This window comes from Myodes glareolus, chromosome X (genome assembly GCF_982192425.1).
Source record: "Myodes glareolus chromosome X, mMyoGla1.1, whole genome shotgun sequence".
NCBI lineage: Eukaryota > Metazoa > Chordata > Mammalia > Rodentia > Cricetidae > Myodes > Myodes glareolus.
This window is the reverse complement of record NC_142053.1, coordinates 28,237,469-28,243,699: the sequence shown is the minus strand read 5'-3', so window position 1 is coordinate 28,243,699 and position 6,231 is coordinate 28,237,469. Positions and strand designations below refer to the sequence as shown.

At 45.9% G+C, this 6,231-nt stretch overlaps 1 pseudogene; it reads right to left on the bottom strand.

Moving 5' to 3' along the window:
* Positions 1-2,786: 2,786 nt before the first annotated feature.
* LOC148117237 (peptidyl-prolyl cis-trans isomerase NIMA-interacting 1 pseudogene) lies at positions 2,787-3,473 on the bottom strand (annotated as a pseudogene).
* Positions 3,474-6,231: the final 2,758 nt, after the last annotated feature.

Below are 6,231 nucleotides of genomic sequence, written 5' to 3'. Positions count from 1 at the left end.
TGGCTTTGAGGTCCAGCACCCATTTTGTAGTAAACAAGTATCTGCAACGCCTGTCCTAGGGAATCTGATGCTTTCTTCTGGTTCCTCTGAGCACTATATGCACAAAGTGTCCAGTCATTCATGCATGCAAAACGCCACACGCATAAAGTAAAAAATATAAATCTTTTAAAACTCATTTAATTCATTAAAAATTATGTGTGTGTGTGTGTGTGTACATGTACACACATGGACACTACAGGTCAGCCTTTAAAATAAAGCCCCTTATTTTTAACTGACCTGGAACTACATTGACTGTCCAGTGAGGCACCTGGGACCCACTTGTCTCTGCCTCCTCAGTGTTTGGATTACTGACATATGTAACAGTGTCCAGCTTTATCCATGGGTACTAGGAATAAACTCGAGTCCTCGTGTTTGCGCAGCAAGCACTTTGCCAACCTCTCTCTCAAGTCCCTTGGTTTGCTTCCTAACTGGGGAAAATATAAACATCCTCCAAATTACAAATCACTGGCATCTTTCAAAAAGTCAGCCTATATAAGCTTCATGTTGAATTGCTCATGACTTCTCAGTACCCCTCCCTTCTTTTCCTCTAGCAGTATCCTACCGACTGATTCTCAGCCTTGGTCTGCACATTAACCTTTCCTCCTCCCAGATCCATTCTTCCGAATTAATGCAGCCCGTTAAGTACATTCCTATCAACTCAAAGATGGCCCAACTGGAAAACACGTTAGATTAGAACAGGACCACACTCGTTCCTTTAGTTTACAAAAGACGATGTTTCAGAAAGGGAAGGGCGCAGGCAGATGTCCTCAAAGCTTCATGCTGAGTCTGTGATAGGGCCATGCCTAGGACTCAGCGGCTTTGTGGATACAGCTCCGTGTTAGTTCTCTCAGTCCATGGGGTAGACAGGCTCTGATGTGGACAGAGCACACAGGAAGTGCAGATGGAAAATGTCATGGAGCTTGGACACATGACAAGGAATTGCATCACTAAGATTGTCAAGGCCTCTCAGTGTGACTCAGCAACAGAGCTAACCCAGGGCAGAAGGGAAGCTGGATTTGGACAATGCTCAGCATACGTTTTCCTTTTCCTGGAGTATTTCGGCACCCAATAAAACCCTGCTCCTAGGAGCAATCTCACAATGAGGGAGAGAAGACTGCCTGAGAAACTGTCTTGTTCTTTTAGGGTGACTGTGTGTGGTGGGCACATGATGAACATTTATTATTACTGAATTTTATACATCTGTGAAGGGAACTGATTCACTGAAGCGTGGGAGAAGATGTGTCCTGGGCCATGCATTGTGAGTACCCTTGATAGCTCATTCAAAATGGGAAGCTAAATTGAATGTCTGGCAAATGTTGAGCAAAAGAAAAAAAAATTGCCCACGCTCAGAATCTGCGAGAAATGGCATGAGCAGTTTCTTCTAATGCCAAGGCTCCCCAGCAGTATGCTAAAACTTTGGGTTATCTCAGCTATGTGCACCGGCCTCCTTCATGGGGTGCTTTCATCACTGACATTTTGTTTTAGTAGGTTTTTCCACCTTGTAGTCCATTCATCTGAAAAAATTGCGTGCACACACACACACACACACACACACACACACACACACACGTTCCTTTGTCTCCTTTCCAATGTGTTTTGCTCTTAGCAAACGAAGATGTAGAAGACTGGAAAACTGTTGGTATAGAATGTGAGCAGTACCTCGGTGAAAACACAGCCCCTACAGTGTTTCCTTCTGTGTATATGTGCATGTGTGCATGCTTCGGAGGACGCATGGATGAAGAAATATGCTCGACCGTTTCTTAAAACGATAGCTTCATCGAGATGCAATTCGCATCTCATAACGTTCCCACCTTTTCAGTCTATTCACAGAGCTAGTCATCCATCAGCACTATAATTTTGGACCATTTCCTCACTCCCAAAGAAAATTGTGCCCATTAGCAATCACCCTCCATTTCTGCCCCTTCCTGGCAAGCACTAATCTGTCTTCTCTCTGTGTGTGCTTGCCTGCAGTTTGGGTCAGTGGAATCCTATATGTGGTCTCTTTGATCTCTAAATGATGCCTCTTTGATCTCTAAATGATGCCCCTGTAATGTGTCCTGCTATTTGAGCACTTCTGCCTACATTGCCTTCTGGAGAACAAGTACAAGAGAAGAGGTCATCATAACAGAGAAGCTGGGAACAGACCAGAGTAGTGAGAGCAGGAAAATCCATAAATTAAGGATATGACTTTCTGCCCAGACCCAGGCTTCAGTGCCCAGTAAGATGTCAGGGTCTATCAGAATCATGGTGCAGGCCCTGGGACTACCGCTTACCGGGAAGTATGGTGCAGTTGAAACCTCCCAGGTCTATGTCCACAACCATCAGCCTGTAGCTCAGCTCTAGTTTTTCCACCCAATTTAGACTATTAAGTAAACAGAAGTGCCCTGAACTTTTGTTACAAGGCAGTATAAAAGGGGAGTAGTCAAAGGTATGGCTGATAGTAATGGCATTTGTTGCTTGCGATGGTCACCATTGGCATTCAATTCTTTTTTTTTTTTCAGTGGTTCCAGATTTAATGGAAGGTGCATGGGCGCTGCATCACACCCCGAGGCTGAGGTGCTGCATCGCTAGGTGTAGAGCGTCTGCTTTTTGCAACTGAACAGAGGAACAGAGCATAAAACTAACAAGAAACGAGGCCCTCCTGCCTGCCTCTGAGACCTGGGTGTCAGGTCACCTCTGACCCCCTGAGCCTGGGAACTTCCACACCCCCATTGCCCTTCTGAAGTTAATTCCTTCAGAAGAAGCCTGTCTAGGACAGCCTCAAATGGGGTCAAACAGGAAGTAGGAAGCTCAGTTACTATCTCAGAGCCCCCCTCCCAGCCATTTTAGGAACAATAAATACTGAGTGACAGTAGCAGGAAGGCCGTCCATGGGCTACTTGGCAGCCCGAGCTGGCTGGCCAGGCGCCTGCCCTCATTCTGTGCGTAGGATGATATGGATGCCCGAATCTGTGAACACTGGCCCACTCATCTCCCCTGTCCGTAGAGCAAACGACGCATCCTCAAACGGTTTCTGCATCTGACCTCTGCTGAAGGCACCAAGGTCTCCCCTGGCTTTGGCAGAGCTGCAGTCGCTGAACTGTGAGGCCAGAGATTCAAACTCTTCTTCTCCTGACTTTATCTTCTGGATGTAGCCATTGATCAGCTCCAGGGCCTCCTCCTTGCTCCTGGTGATCTTTTCCTGCCGCCAGGATGAGGGCCTCCGAGATTGGCTGTGCTTCACCAACAAGTGTGAGCAGCGCACCCTGGCTGGCTCTCCCTGGCCATACTTGCTACTGCCTCCAACACTGCTGCTGCCGCTGGGCCGCTCCCACTGGCTGGCGTTGGTGATGTGATTGAAGTAGTATACCCGACCTGAGCTGCGACTCATGAGCTTCTCCCAGCCGGGCAGCAGCTTCTCCTCGTCCGCCATCTTCCCTCCTGCCTGGCATTCAATTCTTGATAGCAAGTAATTATCTTTGCATAACAGCAGAAGAAACAGAGGCTCTTGGAACTAAAGAGAATTGATCAAGGGACAGAGTTTGCATTGAAGCCAAGATCTACTCTGATCTCAAAGATATTGAACCACCGGATACGTGAAGAGCAACTGTACTGAGATCAAACTCTCCCCCAAGACACTGAAAGCATTTCCATAAACCAGTCTCTCAAATTCTCAATGCGCCACAGCTGCTGCCGTCATCTGTTTGAGATGGGTCAGAAGGGTTGCTTTCCTAACTAACAAAGAAGTTGCCTCAGGGCTGCGACAAGAGGCTCTCATCCAGGACCCCAAGTGGAAAGGATTAGTTCCTGTGAGATAGAATCAGAACGCTTTTTGAAACATGCTAAGAACTCGCCAAGCCTTGCAGAACAGGGCTTTGGAGGGGTAAGACCTATCCTGCAACCTCCTTGATCCAAGGGAAGAACAAACACTTCTGTGTTTGCAGGAGGAGATCACAAGCACTGCAAACATCCCAATCCAAACTTTGAGAGGGAGGTAATAAAACAGAAAATGAAATAGAATATCCAGAGGGGAGAACGGATGGGTGGGAACAGACAAGGGAGTGAGGTCTCTCCCTGAGTGTCTTATTGTACCTTTGGAGTTGGGACTCTGGCAAGATCCTAACAACTGACAAAATAAACGATTGTTTTTAATTGAAGAAGAGAAACTGCATAGTTGACTGGGGTACAGGTGGGTATGCTTTGTTTCTTATTGCTGTTTTTTTCCTCAAAAGGTTTCGTTTACTGTACTTTAGGAAACAGATTCTATTGCATCTCTTCCTCTGGTTCTAGGGTCTGAAACCGGAACCTGAAGGAGCAGAGCGTACGTCTCAGTCATTCCAAGGCGTCACAGGAACCAGCTGTCTCCCCCAAGGTGACGATAGTCATTCAGAAGCGTTAGAGCACGGAAACGCACATGTGATGTAACTGTCCAGGCAGGAGTCTGCCCCGGTATCTAATGTATCTTCAGGAAAATGGATTCTTCTATGATCTTCAGAGGTATTTGGTAGACCCAGGAAGTGGAATTATTTGTCTACCGCGGTTTGGAGGCTGGGCCTTAGCAACAGCTTCATGTCTGGATTAACAGTTGCTAAATTCTCTTGAATACAATCATGTCAAGAGATGAATGCAAATTCGGCTCAGTATCACTTGTTTTCCAGCTGTAGGGAAGTGGAGATGTATGTTTTCCTGGGGTTCATTTATGAATTCCAAAGCAGGGAGCAGCCCTATCTCAAAAAAAGTAATATGTCTGAGGAATGAGGCTAAATACCTTCATGTGCACACACTCCTGTACTCTCTCTCTCTCTCTCTCTCTCTCTCTCTCACACACACACACACACACACACACACACATACACTTTACCAGAGTAACTGACTGGATGGAACAGGACAGCCAAGTGAAATATATATTTGGTTTTTTGAGACAGGGTTCTCTGTGTAACCCTGGCTGTCCTGGAACTCACTCCGTAGACCAGGGTGGCCTTGAACTCACAGAGATCCACCTGCCTCTGCCTACCGAGTGCTGGGATTAAAGGCGTGCGCCGCCACCTAAATTTTATTTTGCATAAAACTGCAGTCACACAGGATACCTAGACTTTACACTCTGTTTCTAGACATAATTATACTCAGAAAAGGCAATGATTTTTATGCCCTTCAAATAAATCTGAATTGCTAGGGAATTAGCATATAAATCAAGACAATCCAATGTGGGGCAATAAATACAAAGACAAAAAGCTAAGAGCTAATCAAGTGCTAAGCAAAAAATATAGATCTAGAAAGCATCATGACATAACTGCATGGCTATTTTTTTCTTTGCAAAAGGAAGTTGCCTATAATTCAACACTCCGGGGACTGAGGGGGAAATATGGAGAGATCTATGCAACACTGGCTACAGAGTGAGACCCTTTCTGAAAAAACAACAAAGAAAACAAAACCAAAAAACAAACCATAAAGCAAACAGAGGGGATGCTTTGCATGGATTGTCACTTCTAATCAAGATGATCTTAAAGTGGGGCTCAAGGAGTGTTCCTTTGAAAGTTTCAAACACCCCTAAAACTGAAGGAATACCTACAAGCCTGTCTTAAGGGCATTTTAAAATTATTTTTTTTCTGGGAAGGATGACCAAAACCATTCTATCAAATGCCAAAAATTGATGATAAAGAACCACCACCTTGAACCGCTTCCCATTTTGTCCATCCCCCCCCCACTTCCCAGCCTACTCGGGAGTAGCTGTGCTCCAGCTGTCGTGTAGGGAAGGGAGAGGAGGAATGGGAAGATGTGGTTCAAGGGACCTGGAGTTCTCACGTGTTCCCTCACAATTCCTCCCATCTTTGCCCCTACCTGATCTCTTAGAGGGAACATTTGAGGCGGATGAGCAGCTTAGGAGAGGCCTTGTGAAGGGCGGGTAGAAGGAGAAGGCAATGTGCTTCTTGGGATTAGAGCAAGTAAGTAAATGCCTGGAACGAAGGGCAGTTCATGAAGCCCAGGGAATAAAAGATGCTCTCTGATGATCTTTGTGGCTGTCTGCCTCTAAGGAAACTGCCAGTTTATCTCAACAGTCCACTCTCTAAGAGCAAAAGAATCAACTAGATTTTCTTTGAGGTGGCTCTTCCTAGTGAACATGAATTTGGGTGACTAACGCCCCCCCACCAGTTTTGCACCTGTGTATGAGAAAGACTTGGGGTTAGGAACACCTTCCATAACTGGTGTCTCTGAA